Source organism: Malaya genurostris, chromosome 2, assembly GCF_030247185.1.
Source record: "Malaya genurostris strain Urasoe2022 chromosome 2, Malgen_1.1, whole genome shotgun sequence".
NCBI classification, from domain to species: domain Eukaryota; kingdom Metazoa; phylum Arthropoda; class Insecta; order Diptera; family Culicidae; genus Malaya; species Malaya genurostris.
In genome coordinates this window covers 88,570,064-88,582,291 of record NC_080571.1, presented here as the reverse complement: position 1 = coordinate 88,582,291, position 12,228 = coordinate 88,570,064, and the positions used below count along the sequence as shown (strand labels likewise).

At 36.4% G+C, this 12,228-nt stretch overlaps 1 protein-coding gene across 3 annotated transcripts in view; it reads right to left on the bottom strand.

Moving 5' to 3' along the window:
• Positions 1-12,228, bottom strand: part of LOC131432595 (furin-like protease 2) — a 967,327-nt gene that overhangs the window by 709,868 nt on the left and 245,231 nt on the right. Inside the window, exon 1 of one of the 3 annotated variants that reach the window (XM_058598955.1) lies at positions 2,382-2,439. The exons of the other annotated variants lie outside the window; for them this stretch is intronic. The gene's annotated coding sequence lies outside the window, so the exon portion shown is untranslated. Of the gene's footprint in view, positions 1-2,381; positions 2,440-12,228 lie in introns of those variants that run through there. 3 annotated transcript variants of the gene reach the window in all.

Sequence of the window (12,228 nt, the reverse complement as noted above, 5' to 3'; positions counted from 1 at the left end):
GAAGAGCTGGACTTGGTGGTAAAATTTTTCAAAACAGAACTCACTCCGATTGCTTAGTGAACCGATTTTTAATAACTCAGATTTAATTGAAAGGTCTTACAGCTCAACAGTTGTTGTTAGTTATTCACAGAAAAAAATTATGAATTTCACAGGTGATGTAATTCTACAACCGACATAATTCATAACAATTTAACTTGTCAAAAGACTGAATATTCCATTCCCACAGAACTTTACAGGCTCCGAGTGTAATTTGCATTCGGCTACCATTAGTCGCTATGTGGATTTATATCCATCAATAATCCATCGAGCCGATATGTGCTTCTATGGCACAGTCGATTACTGCCGTGCTTTGCGAGCTAATGTTTCTCGGTTCAAGCCGCGCTGTTTCTATCGATCTTTTGTTTTTTGTTTCAAGCTATGTGATTTTCAAATCACATAATTTTACATGTTCTTGAATATAAATTTGAGTGAAATACGACGCTCCATTTATGTGCATGTTATAAGATGTAAAATCACTAGATTTTTTCGAGCTGTGTTGTTAAAACGAACCAACTTTGGCTACATCGGTTTAAAACTTTCGGAAGTACAGGAAACAGAAATCAAATACTTCAATTTCTCCGAAATGACAGTACGGATGATGGAAATATTATTAAGCTTCATAACCCATAGAAAGAAACACTTTTTGTGTTATTAAACCAACGAACAAAATGATACCCTTTAATGCTAAAACAAATCTGAGGAAAAAAAAAACGTTTTCCTGCGCAGAGCGACCACAAATAAAACAAAATTAATTTATTAAAAAGCCAACTAAAACAATTTTTGCTTTATTTGCCACCATACAAATGCCGTTCCATCATATCCATGATTAAAATCGGTTGCTTTTAATAACCACCCAATAGCGGTATGAAAACGAACATCCACAAATGAGTTGCAATCTTTTTTTACCTTTTTTTACACCAGCCTTCAACAGAGCAAACTCAGTAGCATAAATATTATTTCCACCGCACAACCACCGGAGGCAGTAGCTTTGCCTTTCCGGCATTTATTGAAAGAGGAACCGTTGCAATTGATTGAAAAACTCCCGCGCTTTGCGCACCGGGTTCCTGCCAGGTTGGCACCGGGAAACGACGTAAAACGGAAAGTTATTGTTCTCCACCAACCGCCATAATTGAATCCATCGCAATCAATGCGCTTGCAATGGGAAGCCGATTGAAAAGGATTCAGAGAAGTTCATTGCGTGAATGCGTTCTTGAAATCCCCCCACCGCTCCTACCCCAACCTCCCCCGTTACCATTTCAACTGTGCGGTTGCATTGTCGGAACGTTGCAAATGCATTCCCAATGCTATATTTCTGCTTCATGCTCATAACCGTGATAGGAATCCTTTCGACTAATAGCAAACAACAACTGGCCGCATTTGTTTGGCTTCGAAGGCAGCCCGCCAGGGTAGGATTCTTCTGGTAAATGTATGTGTGTGTGCGTGTGGGAAGAATTAAAAGTTAAACATTGCTCTTAGATTACCCATCAAGAGTCATACAATCAGCAATCATACATTTGATTAAATCGTTACAACATTCCAATAACACTGTGGGATATCTCAACTCCACTCCTGCCCCGATCGCCGTAAATACATTGTTTTCTTCGATACAAACACACCGGATTGCTTTTAAAGCCATTGTTTTCCGCACGGTTTGAAAAGGGAAGACGGAAACTATCGCAAACTAATGCTAGGTGGGTGACACATTCACCCACCAGCTTTTACCGTCTCGCATTGTTGTGTTATAGACGTTCTGCACAAAACAGCACCATCCTCCCGTCCATCCGTTCGTCCTTCAACTTGCTCCTAGCGCTCTGTCTAACGGAAAACTATTGTACTGCGTCTGGACTGTCGAACAGTGTAAATAGTACTATGTTTCAACTATTGTTTGCCCGCTCCGCTCGGTACCTACATGAATGCAAGTATCCACATACCAAGTATCAACCGACAGACTACTACTACTACTACTACTACAACTACTACTGTTGGTTGCTTTCGTGTTAGAAGACTCATGCCCAGTCACAACGGTTCATTGGTATGGAAATATAAATCGACGATGACAGCCAAACAGGATTTCCAATCCCTTTGCGATGCTCCTCCGATGTTCTGGTCTGGTCTGAGACGAGGTCTGGAAGCCTATTTGGAAACGATGGCAAGCCATCGGCAGAAGTTGACGTGAAATGCATTGGAAAATATTGACAACCTGTATCGGTGTGGTATGAGTATTCATGTCCTGTCCACATGACTTCGAGAAAAACTGATGTAGATAGGATAATGGAAACCGCTGTCGGGTGGAACTATTTCAAACGTCATCGAACGAGTTATGAATTATTGCCCGCAAATACCTGCAGTTGCTCCGGCATTGGGTGGAAGATTCAGGAGTCGTCGGGTGCGTACCTGCAAATGGAGAAGGGGAAAGGAAATATGGTCAACATTTGCTCTATGAAATTCCAAAGATAATTTAATTGAATTCAACAAGTAAAATTGAGGGTATACTCTCATTACCACTCTCACTGCACTTGATTTCATCTATTAACAGAATCACGTACAGAGAAGTGATCACAAATTGAGTCATTTAATATCTGAACGCAAAATCAATTGATTTAGATCGAATCCATGCTAATGAAATAACAATGTTGTGTACTCAAGACGAGCGTCATTTATTGCACTTGATACGAAAATTATCGAAAAAAAAATATTCCCATTTGATTTTTAATATGAAATTTCGAACTGTTCTTCGAACACCTTTAACTATATTTTACGCACTCCGTTGATTAACCTGTGCTCGCCTCATCTCTGTCGTTTCACGAATCTCATTTTCCACTCTTCTCCAACTTCTGTTTAACAATTGCCCAATATTTCTCAATTTCACACGCCAGTAGTTGGGTGGGCTGATATCGTTTTCGAGGAAATCTACCCCGTTGTCTCGATAGCACTTCTCCGCTGGAGTGTAAGTTTGACAAATCAAAAGCCAAAACATTACAATTCTATTGTGAACGTTAATGTAGGACAGAATACACTTTTTCAGATATTCTCGCTTATTCATTTGGGAACTTGTCAAATTGTTTCTCACGAAAACTTGTTTTTTTTATCGCAGCTGAAAATACCTCGCCGGATCTTAGGCTCTCTTGCGAATTAATCGCCAAAATCAGCCTTGAGCAATAGCTTTATGAAACTTTTGCCCGGGAAGCTAACATTAAACCATCTTTATGTAAGTTTCGTCATCGAGAAGTATTTCGTAAGAGACGCATTGTACCCCTAGTAACAATTCGAATGCTGTTGAAATCATAAATCAGAATTCGGGACTAGAATTCCGAATACCAATTAAGAAACTAAATTCAGTTTTGAAAATCTATTCAAAAAACCAGTTCCAGAATTCAGATTCATGATTCAGTTCCAGAGTCATAGATTTCAATTACGATTCTGTACTCTGGAACTGAATTCTGAAACTGTAGTCTGGAACTAAATTCTAAACCTGAAAACCAAGTTCAGAATTCAGATGGAACAGAATCTAGGTTCTGAATTTAGTTTTAGAATTCAGTTCTAGAATTCAATCAATAAAATCTGTTACCGGATCCAGATATAGAAACTAAATGCGATTACTGATAATCTCTTGTCGCTACTTCTGGTGGAAAGCGACTGCTCACCACAACGTTTTGGGCTTAACAATTCGCAGAAGGTCCGTTATTTCTGCTGTTTACAAAAGGTCCCACAAAGACGTCCACATCTGTCCAAAGGTCAGGAAGAAAAGATTGATTTTCGAAAATGGGTTTTCTTTTTTTACTCGTCTAGTTGAACATCGGAACTGACATGTGCCAGCCTTACAATCGTCGTCGCGGGTACGAGAAAAGGAAGCAAATGTAATGAGTTTTCCCCATTGTGTGCGAATTTAACACAATGTCGTTGTTGGCAGGCTTTAGCTCATGGAACAAAAATATGTCATATGAACACTAATGAAGCGTATGAAAAATGTATGCAAAAGATAAAGTTGGAGTTTTGTGTTTGAAAACGTCAATCGAATATCTTTATGATGGTTTTCATGGTTTGTAGCAGGGGTGGAAATGAGCACATCTTTTGATTCACAGCAAATAAAAATAGTCAGTATGATTTTTTCACATAGCATATATATATTGTAGATATTATAAAGAAGTTTGAAACGAATGATTTTTGATCAGATGCGATGAATAATAATTATAATGATAATAAAAACATGTCAAATCACAAAGAGTGCTACGCAGCTGATTAATATTTCCATATTTAGTTTGAATATCATATACAGAAGTAACAGGAGTGCAGGTTTTTGCTACGCCAATTCAAACGCACCATTCAAATGCTGCGCCAAATGTTGCGCAACTACACAAGCGATCATCTTCGCTAGTGATTACGATCTGATGATTTTTTAATCTTGATTTTTCCAGCCCTAAATTCAAGAGTATCTACGAAGTTAACAGTTTTACTGCCTGTAAAGTTCAAGAATTCAACTGAAGAATCTTTTACGTATGGGGATCGGTTTCTAATTAGATGCAAAAGTTTGAATAAATCTCATAGCATATATCCGACATTGAAGGTAATTTGGAATGTATGTGTGAGATCTGTTTTAAAGATTTATGACCTTTTTGTGTTCTAGTTTTAATTTTTTTTGGTGAAATTTTGATGATCCAGAGAGATGAATAACTACAAGGTTAAAATCCCCATAATTCTGGAATTGCAGAATCGGAAGTTGGATCTAAATGAAATTCAATTGATAATAATCTTGTTTTGAATCTAGGTTCGTGAAAATCGATCAATACCAGCTCCATTTCGAAGGTATAGACCACTAAAATTTTAGATTTTTACATCGTGATTAAAACGAGCGACAACAGCAAAAAAGTTTTCTGCGGTCTAATACACATGTTCAAGTTAACATGAAAAGAAATGAATGAAACATTAATTTCCAAAGCTTTTTAACAAACAATCTCTGTGTGTGATACTGTTTGAAACATAGCAGATTTCAAAAAGTGATTGAGCGTTATATGGACGGCTGATAAGAGCAACTCATCGTTGTAAACCTCGTTAAGTAGCTTTCAATACGAGAACCGAATCAATAATTTGTGTGCCAAAACCGAACTTGAGCTTTTCAGAGCAGAAAACGTTTAAAGCCATTCTTAGTGCAACATCAGAAATCAGATCATTTTATGATGACGAACTAAGTTCGATAATATACCATGGAGTGATGCACTTCCAAACCACGTGGATCGCTGCCGACTTCTCGACTTGGATCTTCTGTCTGTTCAAGGGAATATTCACAAGGCCGTTTTCATCTAGGGCTAGTGCAATTTTACAAGCAAATACTATACAACTATTTGTAATGTAATTTAGTTTGATCGAAGTCTTATATTGTACCATTTGGATATTATAATCAGTTGGTAAAAAAGACGAGGAGGTTTTATGCCTTATGGAGAAAGAGATTATAAATTTCATCCTCAGAAGGCTGCTCCCAAATAAATAAATAAATAAACGTCTATTAAAATATCTTTCGGAATCAAAATTTATTTAAGTGTAAAAAATCACTCCAATTATCGATATACGAGGTCTGTTCAAAAATTTCCCGGAATTTTTTAATTGCGCGCGTCTGGAGAGTCCGGTGGTCGAAATTTTTTTTTATTGTGTTGGTACATATGTCCCTAATATCTGGTGAAATTTTCAGCTGTATTCATTGTTTACATTCTGTCTTGTAGCGGCTGGTGTAGACGTGTTTTTTTGAGCTCGGCGATTTTTGTTAGTTTAAACAATGGAAGAATTGAAGTGTCAAAGAATTTGTATTAAATTTTTCGTGAAAAATGAATTAAAGTGTAACCAAGTGTGCGAAATGTTACAGAGAGCCTACGGTGAGTCTGCTATGAAAAAAAAATAAGAGTTTACGAGTGGTATAAGCGTTTCCAAGGTGGCCGCGAAGACGTTGAAGACGACGAACGCTCCGGTCGACCCAGCACGTCAATAATCGATGAAAATGTGGGAAAAGTGGAAAAAATGATTATGGATGATCGCCGAATCACTATTAGAGAAGTTGCTGATGAAGTTGGCATATCAGTTGGCTCATGCCATCATATTTTTTCAAATGTTTTGGGCATGAAACTAGTGGCAGCATAACTCATCGTTGCTTATTCGTGATTTTTTGGCTAAAAACAAGACTTTAATCATGCCCCAACCTCCTTTTTCGCCAGATATCGCTCCGTGTGATTTTTTCCTGTTCCCAAAGTTGAAGAGACCCATGAAAGGACAGCGTTTTTCATCGATTGAAGAGATAAAGGCAAAATCGCTGAGAGTGCTACAGAGCATTACAAAAATTGACTATCAGGGGTGTTTCGAAGACTGGAAAAAACGCTGGCATAAGTGTATTATATCTAGGGGGGATTACTTTGAAGGGTACCATATAGATGTAGACGAATAAATAAATATTTTTTTAGAAAGTGAGAATTCCGGGTACTTTTTGAACAGACCTTGTAGTCAGATTTAATTCTAGATCTCATTCGAATTTGTATGACCAGGCAAACCATTCAAATTTTTCGGAGGAGTGGTTTCTTCCAAAATCAAAAAAATCAAAAATCAATCGAACCACCCTAGCTCCGTCAATATGGCAGTTAAAGGGTTGCAACTTTGAGAAAATTGTTTTACATCATTATTTTTACGTTTCGTCTTTGACTCATCAGTGCAGAGCAGTTCAAATTGAACTGCTTAGTGCTAAACTCGGCAGTTCAATTTGAACCGCTAAGCATTGTTTTACATGCTTATCCTGCTATAGCCTTTGAGAATTCCGAGACTACAATTTTACCATTTGGCAAGATGATTACCGAGTACTTGGTGGTGCAAATCGCGGCAATTATTTTGCCGCAATTTAGCCAAAAAATAAGTGTGTACCATTTCGTCACTGTTAAGTAGAGGCAAGATGTCAAATCGTCCCAAAACATGATGTATTGGGAATGTTAATTTAGAAGTGAAATTAAACGCATACGAAGGTACTCACTATTGTTGAGATGAATGGTTGGCCGATTTAATCGCACGTACACATTTAAAACTTATACTTCAACTCGGTATAGTGAAATGCCGAGTTAGATCAGCGACACTACCATTAACTGATTTAGTAATCCACATGGTCTTATTCGAAATTCGTTAATGTAATATTCTGATATCTCGATGAAGCGCGTTGTTTTGCTGAAGTTTGTCATAATATTATGCCGAGCTTGTCATTCAACAACAAATACACCGAAATCAGTAAATCCGTTTGCCGAGGTTTGTCGATTTTTTGCAAAGCTCCACGTCGCCATTGCTCGCGGAGCTAAAAAAACATTTAAATTGAATGAAGAAACACGATTTTTATATTTCGTGAAAAGATAAGTGAAAACAAAGCCTATCTACTTTACATATATACCTACTAACCAAAATCTGCCTATTTTCAGGTAGAGCCTTGAAAAGACGTTACATTCTGCAGTAAGAATTTTATTTAAAGTAGTGAATAAAAATAATTATCAGATAATTTATTTTCATCATCTCAATAGTTGTATTTTATTTCCCAATGGAAACAGATATTTTTAGTTCAATAATAACTAAAAAAAATGAAACGACATTAACACTTGAAAAAATTACAAAACATGTTTCGCAAAAAACTTCACATTCTTTTTTTCTGTTTTTTCGAGAAAAGGATATTTGAAATTTTTATTTTGTTTTGAAGCAATAAGTGTTATCAAACTTGTTGTTGTCATTGTTGATCAGAGCAAAAATGAACAATAAAAAGGTGAGAAAAAAAACAAATCTTTTTGACATTTCCAATTGTTCTTTTGTCATGAACAACTCGCCGATTGTTTGCATGTGTTTATATTCGTTGCATAATGCTACTGTCTTCTCAGACATTTTGTATTTCGATACATTGGAATTCAATGCGTCGAAAACTTAAAATAATGTGAACATTCAGGGGTTTTGTTGGTTTGTGCAAAAAGCACATATTTTGTTTCTATTTCAAACTGAACTGCCATCTCGTGCCTAGCAGCATCTAAACCGCTAAGCAGACGCAAAATTTTCACTATTTATGCAACCCTCAAACAATATTGCACAAGCGCATTAAAATGATGTATTTATTTTTCGATTTGAAAAATATGGTACGTTTCAATAGGAAAAGACACGAAGGAAAGTTAACAAAATTTCAAGTAACCCAAATTATGGGTTTCATCGATTAGACAGGCTTCACCAGTTCAACATAAACCGCTAAGTAGGTTTCTTTACTGATGATTTCTTCGAATGTAAATAAGTTTACGATATACTAGTAGTTTTCAGCTATCGAACGAGCTCTAACCGATCAATGAAATTGTTATGAAATAATCACTCATGCATACTTACTTTTACTCAGATCATCTTCCAATGACAATCAGAATTTCAAATAAATCTATAATTATTCTAATTAATTCTACATTCAATTATCATGAAGCTAATGAGGTTTGAATACAGAATTGAAAACAATGTAAATTTTTTCCATGATTTTGATTATTCGAATCATTAAATAATTGAATGCTATGAACCCATCAATTCCAAAAGCTCAAACTAAATTCAATTCACGTAGCATCGAACATCATCTCCAGCTGCCCATTCGCTTGAAGAATGTACGTCGATGATAGGAAAACCATAGTTAAGGATTTACAAAGAAAGGAAATAGATCTTAGATTCACTTTTTGCGAAGTGATAATTTCGCAAAGGAAATCGAACAAATTAAACTATATTTTGAACTTTTTCTGGAAACTTTTCATAATTCTCTAGCACCCTTAGAAACCAATTCCAATTAATATAAGGAATTCAAAAACTTCTTATGATCGGACAAAAAGCTCAATAACTTGCTCACACACAATTTTAGTTTGAAGGTTATGAGACCTTTTGTTTTATTAAACGGTATATTTATTAAGACACACTGCCTTAGTTCTAAGATGCCATGGGTATTTCTTAACAGTATATGACTCCTATTGGAAAATATGTTTCACAGAAATGTAATCACATTTCAAATATAATCACTTTAAAAACCAAAGCATGTAAATGAGACCAACAGACAAAAAATGTAAAGAAACCAGTCTCGAGTAAAGCCTACAGTCTACAGCAAGCAACCATGCAGCTGTTACGAACCGAAAAATGACAGTCATTTTCATATGGAAGTAAAATGAAAGCCCTAAATACATTTGTAATTGGACTCATCATGTAGTCGCTCCGGAGGATTTGGTACCTCTTGGGTACCGGTTTGTGCTAAAGTGGTGAAACATAAACTCATCATTTAGGTTTTGAGCCGAACTTTTAGACCACAATTGAGCCGATGAATACTAAACACGTAACCGTCTCATGCCCTAAAATGTTGAAACTTAACCAATGGTCGATTAATGTCTCGGATTTTACAAATGCAGGATCGACTTTACGGAACTACATGAAAGCAGCATCCACTTCTGAGGTGAACAATTTGGGGTCGGTGTTGATTTTCAAATGGCCTTCATGTCACGAACAGAATTGCGCATCAGTTTGGGTGCTTTGATGACCGGTCAAACCTGATCCCATATTTTAAATGATATGCATTCGCAACCAATTGTGGGATGCCTGTTAGTGAGGTGACATCTTCTATCGCATAAAAATGGTAAACCGGAGGATTGAGGTGCGTGACTGGGTTTCAATCCGTACCCCGGTAGAAGGTTATTTGTCATTGTGGTGGAAAAGGCCCTATAAGTCGTATTCGATTGGAATTTTTTCATAAGAAACCTAATGAGTTTAAGCTTTGACAGCAAAAAAAAAAAGGAAATTTAGAAATACACTCAATTCATTAAAAAGTAATTCCGAAGGGACTGAGTTTCAACAGAAAAATTTAAACTTGTGTCAAACATATCCAGCCTCAACTATTAAAATTTATGCTCGAATATCACTTAAATATACACAATTTTTTTTCCAAGTGTGTGGTTGTTCGACAGTCATATTTTATTAAAGTAAACAAGCTCGGTAATGATTTCTGTAGTTCATCCAGTGCAATAGGTTTTGCTTACTTCAGTAAGCTTTTGACGAATAAAATCTGTTGGTCTTTCAATAATATGGGCCTTTCCTCCGATGCATCCAGAATATGATAGTCTGGATCAAAACCAAATATTTGGTGATTTTTTGAATGGGTGGCGTTAATACACTGATAGTAAGTTGGTGCACGACTAAACAATCGATTGAAAGGAGAGAAGAAAACTTTTTTTGTTTTACCACATAGTACGTACAAAAGTTTCAAAGTACACAGAGTGCGCCATCTAAACCGGAACTATTTAAAAGTGTAAAGTGCGGCTTTATTTTAGAATGTTTTTTAAACTCCCGAATAATTGTAACGTACACACTTCGAAAAAACCCTGTGATTTTACATCTTATTAGATGCACATAACCTAATCGTAGTTCATGCTAATTTACGTGGAAGAACATCCAACATTATGTTTTAAATTTCATAACAAGAAATTTACTGAAATAAAAAAAAATAATCCTGATAGCGACCGCCACGACTTGAATTGAGAATCATTGGATTACAAAGTACGTCCGTTAATCGACTAAGCCACAGAGGCACACATCTGCTTGGCTGGTAAAAGGTGAATTTAAATGCATACCGTTTAACCTACCGACTGAATGCAAGTTACAGTCAAAACCAGTGAAATTCCTGCTGATCTAACATTAAGTCACTACAAATGAGATTTTGCGATTTTATGAATTACGTCGTATCAAGGATTAAGTACTCTGAAAAGTTCGATTTTTTTCTGGTTTGTACGAATAATTCTTAAAAAACGAGTTATACCCAAACCTCCGGTTATGAACACTTTTTTTACGTCACCTTCTTTTACGTAACTCTTTTTATGAACCAAATTGCGAATAGGTTGGTTTTTGCATAAAATGAAAACGACTTCAGGCTCATTTAAATTCCGTGGAAACTACTTCAATCTGGGTATATTTGGAATGGGTTTAACGAGAGGATTCCGGAAAATTATGTTAGCGGTGTTTTGGAAATCCAAGATTGCGATTTCCGGTTTCTTAATATTCCTTACAATATGGATATTTGTGGAACGGATTTGATGAATAAGTACCGAAAAACAATGTTTGGAATCGTAGAAAAATCCAAGATGGCGACTTTCGGATTATTGATATTCCTTCAAAACCCTTATCTACCGAGTATTTTTGGAACGGATTTGATGAATAGGTGCCGGAAAACAATGTTTGAAGTCGTTCCAGAATGCAAGATGGCGATTGACTTCCGGGGTATTGATATTCCTAGAAAACCCTAACAATAAGGGTATTTTCGGAACGGATTTGATATGTAGATACCAAAAAAACGATGTTTGAGAAATCCATGATGACAGCTTCTGGTTTATTGATATTTCTTGAAAGTCCTTAAAATAAAGGAATTTCTGGAACGGATTGGATATCAGCAAGCGATGTTTGACCTCTTTTAGAAATTCAATATGGTGAATTCCGCTACATCTATATATTTTTTTTAAGCCCTTACTCATATTGTAAGGGTTTCTAAGGAATATCAGTAAATCGGAAATCGCCATCTTGGATTTTGAAATGACCCCAAACATTATGTTCTTCCGAAAAGGGACATATGACTGAGTACAGTTCGGAAAAATCCTGTACAACCTTGGTATTACATTCCTGTAGTGGAATTTGACCTTCTGTTTGAACAGACTTCGCTGCCAATTCAGAGTGTACACAACCATTACATGGCTGGTGCTACGATCCTACTGACACTACGAATACTTCCAGGTCGGGACTCGAACATACGACTGCTGGTTTGTAAGACCAGTGCCCTATGCATTGAACCGCCAACCCAGACGGGGAAAAATCCTGTGGTTTTACATTTTATAAGATGCACATAAATGGAGTGTCGTTTTTCACTATAACATAATTTATATTCAAGAACATGTAAAATTGTGTGATTGGAAAATTACATGAGTTGAAATCGAAAAAAATAAAAAAAAACAAAAGATCGATAGCAACAACGCGGCTTCAACCGAAAAACATTACATTGCAAAGCACGTCAGTTAATCGACAGAACCACAGAAGTCCATATCTGCTAGATGAATAATTGATACATAGCCTTGGTAGCCGAGTGTAAATTACATTCGGAGCCTGTAAAATTCTGCACGAGTGGACTATTGCGTCATTTGAAAAGTTAAG